Raw genomic sequence first — 17277 nt, 5'->3', positions numbered from 1 at the left:
TTGAGGGATACGAGACCACGCTAATACACAATTTTCCAGCCAGAAAGCAAAAAGAAATTGGCTTTCCTCATGGAGTGGTATCGAGAAGAATGCTTGACACGGATCAATCACCGTAAACCACTCAGCTTCACATGAAATCTGAAACAGTATCACAGATGGGTTCGGTACCACTGGACAACATGGAACAACTATAATGTTAATCTTTCACAGGTCTCGCACGATTCTGAATTTCCCGCTCGGTTTCTCTAGTCCCATGATAGGTGAATTACATGGGCTACCAATAATCTCTTTCAGAATTCCCTGCTTGATCATGGACTTGATTACAGGTTTGAGCCCTGCAATAGTCTCAGGTGACAAATTGTACTGGGGCATCCTAGGGAATTCTACATTCTGCTTGACCTGAATCTTCACTGGTTCTACACCTTTGATCAACCCAATCTCTTCTCGGTAAAGTCCCACTCCTCGTGTGACACAGAATCTCTCAGATCAAGTGGAAGCTCTTCCACTGTCAGCTCTGGGTACATTTCTATACATCCTTCGTCTGTACTTCAACTCCCTTAGGTGTACAATAGATGGTGCAATTTAACTTGCACAGTAGATCTCTTCCCAACAGGCCTACTGGACTTGAGTCACACACCACAAACTGGTGTTGATCTCGGAAAGTTCCTATTCTCACAGGGATCGGCTCTGTTAACGGACTAGTCATTTTCTTGTTCGCTACTCCAACAACTTGGATTGATTGTCCCGAGAGGGGTAGGTTAGGGACTACTGCTGATCTTACAGTAGAACGGGTAGCACTAGTGTCAACCAAAAAGGTGGTAGGGTGACCATCAACATCTGCTTCCACAAATGGTCCCCTCTGGTCGGATGTATGACGTTACAACGCATGCTATTACAACGCATACCTTTACAACGCATTTTTTACAACGCAAGTACTACTACAACGCATTACTTTACAACGAATACTCTTACAACGCAAAACCTATTAAAATACTGAAAAGTGCTGTTACAACGAAATCTATTACAACGCATACCATTACAACGCGATTTTTTTTTTTTTTTAATTAAAAGTTCAATAAAATCTGGCACGGGATGCAGGGAAATTAGGGGTTTTAGGGTGGGGAAGTGTACTAAAACGTGGAGAAAAACTGTACGTAAATCGACTGAAACGCATTACCAAATTAATACTCGAGTATTAAAATTAATACTCGAGTATTACAATTAATACTCAAAATTCCCCATAAAATTCCGTTTTCACACATTTCAAAGTTCTACAAAAATAACGAAAATTTAAATAACAGTACATAGACATTTTTATCATGATTAGATCGGAAAGTAAGTAAACAAAGTAAAACATAAGACACATACACATAGGCGCCATTTTAACCATCTCACTTGTAAAACTTGTCCTACCACAGTTTCTATGTAAACAATACCAAAAGACATGTTCCAAAATGGATGCCAAAACGGAGCAAATGAATGAAAACAATATTTTTTAAAAACCATTTTTAAATTATCATTTTCCACAGTAAAACAAAGCATTTAAAAAAACACAACGAACGCAGTTTTTAAAAAAATTAATAGTGACACAGAGTAAAACTTATAAATACAAGGAAGACACCATTTTGCACTCAGTTGATTATCAACTAGCAGAGAGACCAGACGTGAAAAGCTGACCCTCTGTCACCTCCACTGCGACCTCCTCAGAGAGAGCACGGAATTCATTCGTAAAAGCATTACAATAGAGCAACTACTAGTAAGTCATTATAATATTTTTAAACGTTGGTTTTGAGGAAAATATATTTTCTTAACCCAAAAAAAATTTAAATAAAATTCTTAATAATAACTTTTAAAATGTACTGTTTCTAATTTATTATCACTAAAAATATACACCAACTTAAAACAAGTATTTTATTTTCCAAAAACAGAAACTCGGAATATTTTGAGATTCAACAATTGCTGTACCTAATTGAGCATCACCACCACGTTAACGACTGACATATAAAATTGTGAAGGTAAATGTAATTTATTTGTAATGGTTTTACTTGTAAAATATATTTTTAAAAATTACCTAAAGTGATGTATGGCAATGGTGTTTTTTTTTTAAACCTCAATCTCACTACATCATAAACGAAAAAATACCATGATGCAGGAGTAACAATTACTAATAAGACTTCAGTTGGGTACTACATCTGAAAAAGCGATTCATATTACTAGGGCAACTATTTCTATTCAAAGTCCTAGAATGTTCTGCATTATAGTAATTTAGTGATAGTATCGGATTAACCTTTTTTTTTTTTTGAAAAATGCATTAAATGTGTAATATGTTTTCTTTCACCAATTGTTACTCATACTCCTTTCTCATATATCAAATTGTTTATAAATTGTATTTTTTTTCCAACCAACGTTGGCTAAGGAACATTAATTTATTCAACTTTTTTTTTTCCCAGAGTACATCTGTACCAAAAAAAAAATTTATCCTGCTGCAAGCATTACCTTAAAGGCACGAAAACAAACAATAACAGAAAAAGGTATGTTACCTTTTCAGTATTATTTTTACTATACATTTTTAATCCTTCCTTTTGCAATTATTACTCCTCTAACGTACCAAATTTGAAAAAAAATGGATAGTTTAGAGTAACAATATACTATTTCTACTCCAGGAAGGTGCAACATTAGGGAGATTTTCTTATAGTGTAGGGGTACATATCTCTATTTCAACTACAGGAAGGTGCATTGGTTAGTACAGTGTCATGTAGTATTAGTTATATTGTATGTCATTATTAATTTAAATATACTCAGATTTTACATTTCAAACAACGTTAATTTTTTTTTTATCCTCTTTTTTTCAAAAGACAACAATTTGATTCCTTACAGAAAGATTCTTTCCACCACACACGTTAAATCTTGAACCAACAGACCAAATCATCTTCAGAAGCCTCATCCAGAAAAGCAAGTTCTACAAAACAAGGTATTGATTTTCATGATGGTTTCTTAACCTTCAATATATTAGACTAGCTATCTCATTCCTAATGCTGAAAAAAATCCCAATTTATTTATGGTTACATTTGCAGAATTCAGAATTTTATTTCATGACTAAAGGATGGTGTAGCATTAGGGAAAGTGTTATCTACTGCAACTTATAACAAATATACAATTTTTAAAAAATTATTGTAAAATCGCATTTCTCAACATCGTTCAGTTTTCTCACTCTTTTCTTTTTTCACTTTTCCAGACATTTATTTTTCCATTCGAAATCCAATCACCTCATAAGTGTCTACTCCAGCCTACACGCCATTCCCACTTAAGAAGAGTCAGCAAGAAAAGCAACTTCGAAAGAAAAAGGTAATTTTATCCAACATTCTAAGGTGCATCAGTAGGGAATGTGTTGGATGGTGTTGGGGTTCAATTTACTATTCTAACTCCAGGAAGGTGCAGCAGTAGGGAATGTGTTTGATGTTGTTGGGGTGCAATTTACTATTCTAACTCCACGAAGGTGCATCAGTAGGGAAAATGTCGGATGGTGTAGGGGTAACAATTTACTATTCTAACTCCACGAAGGTGCATCAGTAGGGAAAATGTCGGATGGTGTAGGGGTAACAATTTACTATTCTCACTCCTGGAAGGTGCAGCAGTTGGGAAAGTGTTGGATGGTGTAGGGGTGCAATTTACTATTCTAACTCCAGGAAGGTGCAGCAGTAGGGAAAGTGTTGGATGGTGTAGGGGTGCAATTTACTATTCTAACTCCAGGAAGGTGCAGCAGTAGGGAAAGTGTTGGATGGTGTAGGGGTGCAATTTACTATTCTAACTCCAGGAAGGTGCATCAGTAGGGAATGTGTTGGATGGTGTAGGGGTGCAATTTACTATTCCAAGTCCAGGAAGGTGCAGCAGTAGGGAAAGTGTTGGATGGTGTAGGGGTGCAATTTACTATTCTAACTCCAGGAAGGTGCATCAGTAGGGAATGTGTTGGATGGTGTAGGGGTGCAATTTACTATTCTAACTCCAGGAAGGTGCAGCAGTAGGGAAAGTGTTGGATGGTGTAGGGGTGCAATTTACTATTCTAACTCCAGGAAGGTGCAGCAGTAGGGAAAGTGTCGGATGGTGTAGGGGTAACAATTTACTATTCTAACTCCAGGAAGGTGCATCAGTAGGGAATGTGTTTGATGGTGTAGAGGTGCAATTTACTATTCTAACTCCAGAAAGGTGCAGCAGTAGGGAAAGTGTTGGATGGTGTAGGGGTGCAATTTACTATTCTAACTCCAGGAAGGTGCATCAGTAGGGAATGTGTTTGATGGTGTTGGGGTTCAATTTACTATTCTAACTGCAGGAAGGTGCAGCAGTAGGGAAAGTGTTGGATGGTGTAGGGGTGAAATTTACTATTCTAACTCCAGGAAGGTGCATCAGTAGGGAAAGTGTTGGATGGTGTAGGGGTGCAATTTACTATTCTAACTGCAGGAAGGTGCAGCAGTAGGGAAAGTGTTGGATGGTGTAGGGGTGCAATTTACTATTCTAACTCCAGGAAGGTGCATCAGTAGGGAATGTGTTGGATGGTGTAGGGGTGCAATTTACTATTCCAAGTCCAGGAAGGTGCAGCAGTAGGGAAAGTGTTGGATGGTGTAGGGGTGCAATTTACTATTCTAACTCCAGGAAGGTGCATCAGTAGGGAATGTGTTGGATGGTGTAGGGGTGCAATTTACTATTCTAACTCCAGGAAGGTGCAGCAGTAGGGAAAGTGTTGGATGGTGTAGGGGTGCAATTTACTATTCTAACTCCAGGAAGGTGCAGCAGTAGGGAAAGTGTTGGATGGTGTTGGGGTGCAATTTACTATTCTAACTCCAGGAAGGTGCATCAGTAGGGAATGTGTTTGATGGTGTAGGGGTGCAATTTACTATTCTAACTCCAGGAAGGGGCAGCAGTAGGGAAAGTGTTGGATGGTGTAGGGGTGCAATTTACTATTCTAACTCCAGGAAGGTGCATCAGTAGGGAATGTGTTTGATGGTGTTGGGGTTCAATTTACTATTCTAACTGCAGGAAGGTGCAGCAGTAGGGAAAGTGTTGGATGGTGTAGGGGTGAAATTTACTATTCTAACTCCAGGAATGTGCATCAGTAGGGAATGTGTTGGATGGTGTAAATGTTATGTTTTAGGTAATTCATAAATTTATTCAGGCTAATTTTTTTGTCTTTTCTCCTCTTTTCAGATAATGTCTAGCCTGGGAGCTGCCAACTTTATTAAATCCAGGAAGGGCAAAAATCTTTTAAACCATGGTGGATACATATATAGTAAGGAAAGAATAAGTTTAACTAGAAATCATTGGAGGTGTGTGCAATACTACACTACCCATTGCAGTGGCAGAGCGGTTACTGTTGATAATTTGGTTGTGAAAACCACAGAACATAACCACTCTGCCTCTGCAATGGATGTAGAAATTAGAGAAACAATAAACGAGATGAAAGCTATTGCAAGCACCTCCAATGATTCTACAGGATCAATTTTAAGAGAGGTTGCACAGCATGTCCCCAGTCATGTTGCTAGTAACATGCCTATAATACCTAATTTGAGAAGAATTATTCAGAGACAAAAGCAGGCAAGTAACATTCAATTATCTACACCACATACTTTCTCTGACATTAGAATTCCTCATGATCTTTCTATTTCTTTTTCTGATGAACCTTTCCTTCTGCATGACAACGAAAACCCTCAGAAACGTATTCTAATTTTTAGTACCCCACGTAACCTTGCTAAGTTAGAAAGTAGTGAAATTTGGATGATGGATGGGACGTTTAAAAGTACACCCCATCCTTTCACTCAAATTTACACTATACATGCTAAAATTAACAATAGTGTAATTCCCTTAGTTTATAGTTTGCTACCTGATAAGACTTCTGCAACATACACTGAACTTTTATCAGTGATTAAAAGTTAAACCTCTTCAAGTCCTCGAAAAATAATTATTGATTTTGAATTGAGCATGATCAATGTGATCACTAAAACGTACACGGATACCCAAATTCAGGGATGTTTTTTCCATTTTTCGCAGGCATTTTGGCGTAAATTACAGAAAACATCCCTAGTTGCAGAATATTCTCGGGATAGCAAACTACAATTTGAACTAAAAAAATTAACTGCACTTTGTTTTGTTCCTCCCGATAGTGTGGACGAGTACTACACTGCAATTATAGAATCTGTTTATTATACGAGTAACGAAGAAAAATTGGCACCCATTCTAAATTATTTTGAAGACACATGGATTGGACACCTAAGCAGATCGGGTCGCAGGAGGAAGCCACAATTCCATGTGGAGTGGTGGAACTGCTACACGAGTTGTTTAGAGGGAGAAGCAAAAACAAACAATGCCATTGAGGGATGGCATAACTCCTTCAACCATACAATTGGTAAACCACATCCTAACTTCTACTCATTTTTGGAAACTTTGAAGAAGGAGCAAAGTTTCCAAGAAATGAGAATAGCACAAACACTCGCAGGTAGTCTAAACCCACGAGTAACAGTCAAAACAAGGGAAATGTCTGAGAGACTATTGGCAATTCTACAACAATTTTCGTTGTGTGTGGCTATAGACTACCTGGAAAATCTTTCTAACATTCTTTCTTTTTAAAATAATGTAATTACTTACTTTCCTGCTTTGCTTTAAATTTTACTAATTTTCAAATTACAATTGGCATACCAAGGTATTTTCTAAAAATTTTTTCAAACAAACAAGTCGGGTTCTTATTTTTTAAAACAAATCTTCATTTCAAGCAAAAACTAGCAATGTCTACAAATTTACTGTCCCATAGTATTTGAACTATAGTTCGACATCGGAACTCCATTAATTAAATTACCGAAAAATTCCAATTTAATTACCGTCAAAACAAATCACCAAAACTCAAACATATGTAAATTCTACAATTTAAACCATATTCCGAAATGTACTTTGCAGCTTAATCATCATTTTTATAACAATCGTTATTTTTCAAAATTTAAAAGTACGCAACTTTTTTGCACTTAGAAATGAAGATCGACATTACTTTTGTTACTTCCTAAATAAACAAATCAACTTTCTGAACAGTAACTTATAATTTTTTAACAGTTACATACTTTTTTAAACTAAATAAATAACTTTTAGCGCCCCGACATAGGCATACATTAATGACATTAATGTGGACATGTTTTAAAACAATTAAGTAATCAATTAGTTTTCCTGCAACCTCCCCTTATTCTTTCCTCACTATATATGTATCCCTTTTAAAGGTTTATTCTACAATTACAAATGAAAATATTTCCTACCTGGCCGCAGATCAGCTTCCTGCTGCTTCCTCCTCCGATGCTCTGCAAAATGGCGTATTACGTCGACGCTCACGTCATTACGTCATCGCGTGCATCTAAATTTATAGCGGACTACTTTATTTAACTAATCTGTAAATAAATGTTTATAAATGTAAATAAAATATTTATATTTTGTTTTAAAAATGTTACTTACATTGCAAAATTCATTATAAATATGGTTTATTTTTTCATGATTTTTCTATAAATAAAAAATGTGAAAACAAAAATTGTTTGCTGTCATTATTTTTTAAATAGTTATTTAAACTTCAAAATTGAAACTAATTAAATGTTAATTTACTAAATATATTCCTTACCTCGACTCTATTGTCTTTTCCCTTCAAAACTATCTTTTTCTTCACTTTCTGATCCTTCTTTTCTTGTTCCGCGGGTTGTATATTCTGATGCTGCCCAAATAAATAAAGGACAAAGACGCTCATAGACTTCAATTGAAAAGCGTGGGAATTTTTTTTAAAAAAGTAAGTAATTATTTTCTTTTATTTATTTTAAACTATTATTGTTTTTAAAATGCATTTTTTATTACTCTTTTAATATTTCAACTATTATTATATATTTTTTTTTTTTAATAAATGTATCTAATTTTTATAATAAATAATCCAAAAGTACTCTTCCTTTTTTAAAAAAAAATGTTCTGTATTTTTTGAACTTATAAATACTCTAGTTTTTACATATCTGATTACTTAAATTTTTGATAGATACTGTATTATTAATATTTTTAAAAAGTACTCACAAACTTTAATTAAATTAAGTTTTAAATATGCTGTTTCTTAATTTGAAAAAACCAATGAACTAACTTAATTTAAGAAATACACTTTAATATTTTAAAAATACTCTATTATTAAAATGTAGTTACTCACTCTTATTTATTTTAAATAAAATATTAAATACTCTTTCAATTTAGAATAATTCTCAATTATTTATAAAATTATATATAAAAAAACTCATTCTATTTTGAGAAATACTCAAGTATTAATTTAACTATCCAACAAAACATTTCTAGTAGACAAAATACTCAAATATTAAATATCAAGAATTAATATTACAATACTCAAGTATTAATTTAACTATCCAACATAACATTCCTACTAGACAAAATACTCAAGTATTAATATTAAAATACTCAAGTATTAATTAAATATAAAAAAACTCATTCTATTTTGAGAAATACTCAAGTATTAATTTAACTATCCAACAACACATTTCTAGTAGACAAAATACTCAAGTATTAAATATCAAGAATTAATATTAAAATACTCAAGTATTAATTTAACTATCCAACAAAACATTCCTACTAGACAAAATACTCAAGTATTAATATTAAAATACTCAAGTATTAATTTAACTATCCAACAAAACATTTCTACTAGACAAAATACTCAAGTATTAATATTTTGATAAACTACTCACTTTTTTTCAATTACAATTTGTTATAAAAAAATAATTATACGATATATATTTATTTTAATTAAAATACCAACATTAAAAAATGCGTTGTAATAGTATATGCGTTGTAAAAGTACTTACCATATAACATCTTGCGTTGTAAATGCATGCGTTGTAAATGCATGCGTTGTAAAGGCATTTTCAAATAATGTGTTGTAAAGGTATATGCGTTGTAAAAGTACTTACCATATAATAGCATGCGTTGTAAAAGCATGCGTTGTAAAAGTTTTTGCGTTGTAAAAAATGCGTTGTAATAGCATAGCGTTGTAAAAGTTGCGTTGTAAAGGTGGTTCCCCCCTCTGGTCTACCTCCAAGACTGCTCCAAGTGTGCAGTATTCCTCCCCCTCAGGCACTGTCATGCTAACAGGTCTGGGCTGTAACCGTCATACCCCTCAAACAAGGGCATTTGTTGGTAAGTCCGAGTTCCATTCATGACAGGATCACTTTCTGGCTCCGAAGTCGGCCATTCAACGGCAACATTGCATGCAGACCACAAATCCCCTGGAACAACAATGTCATACAATGTGTTCAAATCAATCCACAATACTTTTGAGATTTTGACAAAGCGATCAACCTGCTTATACCATTCTACAGGCTTCTCCCTCAGCCGAGGAAAATCATTCATAAATGCAGCCAAATCACCCCTACTCCAAGGCACATGCACGTACCCGTAAGGGTAATTCCCTACACCTAGCATCCCTCCACCTGGAGGCGGCGTCTCTCCTACAGCCCTTTTGGAACTCTTCTTCTTAGACCACCTTTCTTCCCATTTGTCAAGCATAATCCATGCATGCATCCCTACAATCAGGTCTCTGATATGTGTCCTCAGTCCTATGACCCTTTTCTCTTCCAGTTCTTGATCACTATACTGCAACCTGTGGCTCCCTTGCAACGACTTCGTCTTAGACAGATCTACCTCGTACTTCTTGGCCAAATCAGTCAGTTTCTCATGTGCAGTTCTTGCCTTACGAGTCACATGCTTGGCTACAAAGAGCAACTCATCTTGTTCATAAATCTCTATCCTGTCCAGAGGCAAATTCCCATTTATTATTTCATCCACTTCTGCTTTCAATCTCACTACATCTAACATTCGTGCCCTCGCGGCACCTCTCAATGGTTCTCGACAAGCTGTTCCATTGCGTTAATTCCCCTCGCAGCTCGGATCTCTCGACCTACTCTCTTCTGACATGTTCCTAGAAACTGGTCTGTTCCCTGACTCATCTGGTTCACCATTCCCTGTTATTCTACCATTCTGGTTCCTCGCAGGTGGTACCCACATTCTCAGATCTGATCTTGACTCGGCCAAAGACTTTGGTCTCACCGGTCTCACATCCACCTGTCCTCTAGAGGATTCTGCGGTGGCTGGCAATGGCGTACTCCATTCTATAGGTCTCGGAGCCTGTTCCATCTCGCTCATTGTACCATTTCTTTCCACAGCATTTCTTGGTCCTGCAGTTGACTGTGCTAGGCTACCAACTTCCTCTTGGTCTGGGTTATAGACTGAAACTATGGGTCCAATAGTAACCAGTACTTTTAAAGCATCCGGTAGCCTCGCACCTCTCGCAGCTTCTGTACTCGCTAAAGACTGGGTTCTCATGTTCTCCGTTCCTGTTGAGATTTTTCCTTCTACTCACATCAGGCTGAATCTGTAGTCCACTAGTCCCTTCTGCTGGGGTCGACTTTCCTTTGTAGGAATCTGGATTGAATGGAGGCAGTCTTTCCGACAACAACCTCTCTACCAAACTGTCATCCGTATCACTATCATCCTCTTCTACGCTCTTTGCCTTCGCACCTTCTGTTTTCTCTAGTAGTGGGTACAATCTATCCCCCTCAATCGTTTCCACTTTCCACCTCTTCTCTAGTGCATCCCTCCTCGCATCTTGGAATGCCCTAATCGACTTTTCACTCTTACCTGACTTCTATCTCTTTTCCTTTCATACGCTGGTCTGATCCATGCATGTAGTGCTTCAAACTGGGTCTATCTAGGCAGAGGTCGCAAGGAAGACATCACAGATTTCAGCTGATACAACACGTCCAACCTGAAGGGACCATATCGTGGGAAAGTCAGTTCTCCCTCTCCGTGAGTCATTTTATGCCAATTTTCAAGCCAAATTATAGTATGCAATCCCACATTCCCACATAGGAACGAGAAACTTTCTACTTCTCTGAGATTTTCTAACATCCCTGAAACGCAGAGCCTTACCAAGGAAAATCATTTTTGGCCCACAATATTTAGCTAACATAAGAAACAAACAGGCCTTCTCTTAAACATATATGCGATCAGGCCTTTACACAATTTAAACACACATTTCTAAAATCACACTGTAAGCATTGATTTAATTACTCCACATATATGAGTAAGCAAACTACACGTGCAGTCTTTAATATGGTGCACGTTTAACCCTAATGCATCACTTTATACAAGAACCAATCATTTCCAATTAACCACTACATTGAGCTTCATAAATGGCAGGATTACATTTCTAATTTGTTCCAATACATACTGCTTTTAGTACTACAATCCTAAATCACATGTTAGTACAATTCCACTAAATATATGGGTGCTGACTAACAGTGATTATGATGCACCCCTACAAATTTCAGAAATACATGGTGCTCTATCAGCAGAACAGCCTTCGGACACACAGTCCATGCATTTTATTAATACTCTTGAAGCCCAAAACTTTCCCAAGTGGAATCAGGGCCTACCCACGCAGGTGGCCATATGCTAGTTCAAATGTGTGCGTGCCTTTAAGGAGGATTATCGGCAAAAAATATTCTTCAACAGGTGTGGACAGATCATTATCTGAATAACTTCAACATCATTGGATGTAGCTTAACCTGCTCTTTGAACGTTCCTACGAGAGAGACATATTTCACACCGTCAGCTATTAGACTGTGTGCAGTCTGGTTGTTGCTCATGCAACAAAAACAGTGCTGTGTCGCCACTTGATGACCCTTGAAAGGGGCACATTGGGGTCAGATGGTTGCCCTGGCACTGCTGGACCTTTTTGCTGCATTCCATGAAGTCTCTCATCCCATCCTTTTGGCTAGACTGGCGGAGGTATGTATCCTAGGCCCCACCTTACAATGATGTCAATCCTGTCTGGAGTGCAGAGGCCAAGTGGTGATCATTTTGTCTTTTCAACCTGAATACAAAGCTTTGCGTCAAAGGGTATCTCGGGGATTGCAAGTTAGCCCTACTCTTCTTAACCTCTATATACATCCGCTTGCTAAGCTTATTACATCTTATAGTATAAATCGTAAGAATTTTGCGGATGACACACAGCTAGTACTCTTGATGGGCAATTCTGTTACCCGCTCTCTTGACAACTTCCATCATTGGATGACGACAGTCACTATGTGGTGCGCACTTAATTAGCTGAACTTTAATATGGATAAAACAGAGATTTTGTGGCTCACTAATTTTTGCCCCTCACTGGTGTTTCCTGTTGATTTTTACCTGCCCCAACTTACTACTGCTCCTCGTCCAGTTGATGTGGTTTTAAACCTGTTTTTTTACCTAGATGAGAATCTGTTTCTCTCGCCAAGCAGATTAACCAATTATCCACCACCTATTTTATATTGCTGCGAGTCCTGCAAAAGATTTTTTCATTAGTCCCTCCTTCTCCATGCCCTCTGGTTGTTCCTCTCGAACATTCCGAGCCAACTGAAATATTGCAATTATTTATTTTTGGGCTCTCCTGCTGCCCTTTTAAGAAGGCTACAAAGCATAGAAAATACCCTCTGCCTCTGCTGCTCTTACTCCTTGCACTGTTTGCCATTATCAACAAGGATTTCAAATGTCCCTGTTGTGTACAGAGACTGGCCCCAGTTATCTCCAACAAACATGTGCACGCTATTTACCCTCTCACAGGTTGTGCTCCACCAATGGTTACCTCTTAGTGGTCCCTAGGTTTAAGTGTGAACAGCTTGGGGGCAGACCATTTTCAGAACAGCCAGGTTGTGGAACTCACTCCCCATATTACTTCATAAGATTCAGCATCCTCTGTTTAGGAAGGCCATTAAAACCTGGTTATAGTTCCAATTATTTGTATCTTCTTTGGGCAGTCTTTTGTTCTTATGCCTTTTTCCCTTATCGCCAGGAAACCTGTGTAGGTATTAGTGCCCTCACTAATCCATTAACACACAATCCAGCAGGATACCTGGATGCAAAAAGTCTGGACTTTATTAAGTCTTGCATCCCAGATTATAGACTTTCTAGTTTTCTTTGCCCTAAGATCATAAACCATAACAAATGTTTGGACAAGATCATATATAGGTCCAGTAGTTCCATGAAGGAGATAAAAAAGTCCAGATGTTTTTGGAGCCCGCTAGCCGATCAAGCCATAAACACAGCGTTATTCAGCAGCACACATAGAAGTAGCAAATCAATATTATTTAATGATTGTTTTTGCACAAGAAGGAGCACCTTCCTGTACATAAAAAATCATCTCTGCAATGCAGGCACCCTTGCGCTATGGCATAAGGTGTCTGTTGGCACTAGGCAGCAATTTTTAGGTCCAACGCAAGGGAAAAAACAGGGCTGCACTGTATTCTTGTACACAATCATTTATTGAATTTTGCTCTTTCTATGTGTGCTGCAGAATGCAGCACACATAGAAAAAGCAAAAATCAAAACGGGAAAGCAAAACGGGGAGAAATAAAAGTATTTCTCATTGTTGCGCTAATCTAACAGCTGCTTTTGCATGACGTTCATTTTTGTTGTTGGCTCGGATTTACAAATCCTTGTAAATCTGGGGTAGCATCAAAAAGCAATGGGTGTTGCGGTAGAATGCCGACAGCAACACCTATTGCACTCCCCTTTCTTAGAGATTGCTGCATGAAAGGGAACCATATTTACAAAGTGGCATTAACCCCTTCTGTGCCACACCCTTTCCCCCTCCTGTGCCGGGCGTTTTATTAGTGGGTGGGGTTCATGACGAGATAGTCTCGTCATGGGCACAGCGCGACCGTGCTCCATGACGAGACTATCTCGTCATGGGCACTGAAGAGGTTAAGCCATGCAAAGTGGCTTTACACCGCTCTGTAAATATGGTGCAGGGCATTTTGCTACCGTAACACCAGAAAAAGTGACATTCCAGTATACAATCCCCTTATACATATGCCCCTTGTTTTCAAAGTGAGCTCATATAGTAGAAGCATCTAGTGAAGTGACCAGAAATATTACTTGCCAACTCAACACAGAATCTTTCGAGTCAGAAGTGTTGCCTTGTCCATCACTTGACATGTGAATTCCATACATTCTTGACACCCTTCCTTTCTAACTAACCAACAACAGAGACTGTAGATCCAGAAGGCAGGCTCTACGTAACTTTTTTTCAATTATTTAATACGCAGGTGATTTATGGGGTTCTACTTTTGAATGTGCTCACAGTGGGCCATAAACCTTCCTGGGATAGAATGCTTACATACCAAAAAAAGCCTAACGTGTTAAAAAGTTATAGGATCTTAATCAGTAGGTTTATATGTAGAATAAAGGTCCATAACATATTGCAGTTATCTAAATCTAAAGATCTATATAGTTTTGCATTTCCAAATTTACAGAGGCTTTATTTAGCAACCTATATAAAAAAATATCGAAGTGGTAACCACCCAAAAATAATTTAGAGCCTCCATTTTGCCTTGTTAGATGGTCAATAACCAGAATTTTATACATATATGTGTATCTTTATTATTTTAAGAATATTGAACTTCAGAGTTTTGCAAGTAATGAGACAAACTGGTCCAGTCTTACTCAACAAGGACAGAGACAATCAAGCAAATCAGCCAAGCATTTATCTTTGAAGTGTAGCTCATTTCACCCCCAACATGCACAGTCTTTTCATCACTGATGTTACTTTAAATATTGCTTGCTGCCCAGCACTGCGACACTGCTGTTTCTTAGGTGAGGGTGGGTGGGACAAAAACGTTGTGGTGCCGCTCCCCTGCTCCACGATGATAAGCGCTGCATAGTGTGAGCGGCGACTTATATCCTCCCCCATTTTCCCTCCTCTACCAGCGGTGTCCCTCTATTGGGGGGTTAGTACCCCACTGGACCCCCCCCCATTGGCAGGAGGGGACTGGCGTATCTCTGGCACCCGTGGGGCCCCTGGGCTATGGCAATACCGCTTCTGGGCACTTTAGGGCACCCAGAACCGGATTCTTCCAGGGCTCGGCGACGGTTATGGCGCCGGCCCTCGAGGCCCCCTTCGGGGGTGGCCTCTGCAATAGTCAAGGCTTGGTGCTTGCCAGTCAGCCCAAGAGCAACTCACAGCATCAGTGATCGATGTTGGCAATGAACCCGCTGCTGTGTCTTTGCATCCTGAATTTGGAGTTGTCGAGTGTGTGGTACAGCATCTTTGGTACAACCTGACCCGATGATTGGCAGCTATCAGCTACCTCTGCATCCAGAGCCGTCATGCGAGGTAGAAGAAATCCAGCCATTGCACCCGGATCCTGGGAATCCAAAGGCCTCTACTCTTCGATAGTAGAGCGTAACGCCTTCCTTTGTTTTCTCTGATCTCCAGTGTCCTGGCTGAAATATGGAAGGTAGTAATGGAGTATGATTTTGCTGGTGATTGGAGGAGATTAGGGTGATCTTGTTTCGCCATCAATCTTTTTTTGCTGTGGTCTGGTGGATCCTGAATTCTTCTTGTTGCCTCAGGTTAAGCATGTTTTTCCTAATGGCTTTCTGGAAGTTTCCCCTTTTTGCCTAGAAATTTGGCTTTGTTTGGGGGGTACAAGTATCCTGCCGCGGCCTCTGCATGTAAGAGCGGTGTGGCCAGGTGAGGGGGGATTTTAACGGACGTTTCAGAGGGAAATTTACTTAATTTTCCCTCATCATCATCTTTCGAAATCCCCCCCACCCGGCCCCACCCCCCATCGCTCATACCTAGACGGGCCATGGCTCCCTGTATCTTTGGTACTTGTTTGTCTTGTTTGGCACATTGTCTATAGGGAATCTTTTATTCTGGCTTTAGCCTGTATCCCCTGCTCTAGTTTGGTGCCTGTCTTGTTGCTAGTGCATTGAGATCAATTTCCCATCCAAATTTGCCCTTGAAGAGGCCTCATTGATTGTGGCTAGACGATTTTTGTCCTTATACATTTTGGTTCGCTTAATTGTGCTTGATTTGTCCGCCTCATCCTGCCTTGTCTGTGATGGCATGACCGTATCTTAGCCCAGGCCACGGATTTTAACAGGTTGTGGTTGTCTGTTCCCTTTGATCAATATGCCTCTGATGCCTTGCATTGGTGGTTGCATTGTCTTCACTCTTCGACCTACGTACGATTAGGCTGTCCAACATTTCAGATGTGTACAGTTGGCTGGGCAATCAGAGGAATGGTGGCCTCAGGAAGCTCTTTTGGTTATCTGTTCAGCCACTGATTGTGCTTACCCTGTTTCTTTCAGCTCTCTCTCTCACTTAGCTGGAGAAAGGTGAAGGGAGAAAGATCCACTTTAAGTTGTGAGTGCTTTTGTCCATTCTGACTGCTTTGTTGTACAATTGCATACTTACAATACATGTGTTTGTATACTGGTCTATCCATGTGGTGGTTGATGTTTGAATGAACCTAGGATGACTTGGACACATCCTGTTTTGTGTAATAACTAGGATAAAGAATATGAGTTGGTTGGTAATGTTTCGTTTACTGTCTGTAATCTCATTATTCTGATGTAATTTTCCTTGTCCAAATCCATCAAATCTCCTTGTGCATCTGGAGCTATGTTTTTCTAGATCTTGTATAGTCTACACAGGGGGAGTAGTTTGTATATCTATGATCACATACTTATATTGTATTACATATATTTAGGACCTACAAGATTGTGACACAATATAAAAACAGATTTATTTTAAAGTCACCTCATGCTGGAAGTACACAGCGTATAATGCGATTTTATTTCTTGCAAAAACAAATAAAATGGTCAGCTTGAAATCAAGCCTCGGGGCAACTCCCATTCTGTTTTTATAGATAGCTGAAACACAGTGCAATTTAATAATACTGAATTTGCTGGTAAAGAAAGATATCTTGAGCACAGCAATTACTAGCAGCGGAAAAAATGGAAAGAAATTGCATTCACAAGAGTGTGAAATAGGGAAGCGAAAGAAATAAATGAGATTCTGTATGACCTCTACAGTAAGACGCAAAGAAAGAATGAACATTTTCAAAATCGCTATATTCAGTTATGCTTAGGTTACATTAGCAGAGCTGTTATAAGACATGGGCAAAATGGGCAATTGCTTAGGTCCCCGACATTTGAAGGGGCCCACTTGTTCTAGTCAGAAGCCCCACCATAATAACAGTGTACTTAATAAAACAGAATCCTTTATATTTTACAACTGGGCATGCATGCATCGGTGTTTATGCTAACTCTGCCTGCCTAAGCCCTCTCACCGTCAGGCATTTGTTGGCATTCAAATTAAAAAAACAATCATTCTCCCTAATATCTATCTCCTTACTTCATCTCTCTGCTTCTACATCATTCGTCTCT

Source organism: Triturus cristatus, chromosome 4_1, assembly GCF_964204655.1.
Source record: "Triturus cristatus chromosome 4_1, aTriCri1.1, whole genome shotgun sequence".
Lineage (NCBI taxonomy): Eukaryota > Metazoa > Chordata > Amphibia > Caudata > Salamandridae > Triturus > Triturus cristatus.
The sequence above is the reverse complement of the archived record's forward strand: the minus strand, read 5'-3'. Positions refer to the sequence as shown.